The sequence below is a fragment of the Triticum dicoccoides genome, chromosome 4B (genome assembly GCF_002162155.2).
Source record: "Triticum dicoccoides isolate Atlit2015 ecotype Zavitan chromosome 4B, WEW_v2.0, whole genome shotgun sequence".
Taxonomy (NCBI): Eukaryota; Viridiplantae; Streptophyta; class Magnoliopsida; order Poales; family Poaceae; genus Triticum; species Triticum dicoccoides.
In genome coordinates, this window is record NC_041387.1 from 749,908 (window position 1) to 751,068 (window position 1,161).

The window sequence follows — 1,161 nt, forward strand, 5'->3', positions numbered from 1 at the left end:
AAAAAAAATAAAGTGATAGGGGTTTCTCAAATGCTAGGGAAGGAAAGTGATCCGAGGCATGGCATATATAAAGCATGTTCCGATTTGGATTGGATTGGACTGGATTGATATGCTACGGACGATCGAGATACACACGAATAGAATGGAATTGGCCGACTCGACCGGCGACTGATCGAGATGCATCAGACACTACTTGCTTTGCGACAGCATCCATCAACCAACAGTAACTGCTGCCTGCCTCCATCAACCAATCATCCATCGTGTACATGCAATTTTGGATTAGCATTTCCCATCTACAGAAAGCTCCATCCATGGCTCTGCCTCAAATTCATTCATGTTGGATCCACATCTAAACATGCTTTCGCCCCGCTATATAAATAAAACACCAACCATATTCATACAATAAATTCAACTGCAGCAAAGAAGATAATACAGTCTGATGGGGCATCAACACAAACACACCCAAAAAATCATGAAACAAAAAAGAAGAAGAAAAAGACCACCAAATAACTGGTAGCTCCAGAGCCCTGCAACGAGGTAAGATGGCATGCGGCGGTAGTCATATCGTCCATTATGTGGACAAGCCGATTGGGATCCGTCTGTCTAGACGGCAGGTGTCAGTGCTGTAAATATGCAAGAAAATTGAAGATAGAGTCAGAGGCCCACCTAATTAAGAAAGACCCGCTCAACAACCATCTTAGTACTCATCATCCACAAGGTCCGAGCTATATAACGCCGTGAAAACAAGCCAGAAGAGGTGTCTCTTCCCGGTCTGGCTGGCCCAGGTTTCAAGGGCCCCAGCCAGGTTTGGGGCCTCCCAGTCGAGCCCCAGAGCCTCATGGATAAAGCACCAATAATCTCGCCGTCGGGCACGAGAAGAAGATGTGTGCCCCAACTCTGGAACAACACAAAGGAGGCACAACCCATCCTCAGAGTCGTGTTGCTTGATCACCTCCGACCCAGATGGGAGGTGATCCGTAGCGGCCATCCTGGCTCCACCAAGGTAGGATGGGTAGGTCCATCACACAAGCCCTTGTGGGCCCATGCAGCGAATGAGCCCAGGAGGGGTGAGGCACGTGCGAGGCAGCATCGTCCTGCCCAATGCACCTGACAGGAAGGCGGGTGGTGGTGGAGCACCTTGTCCAGACATGACCACCCCCC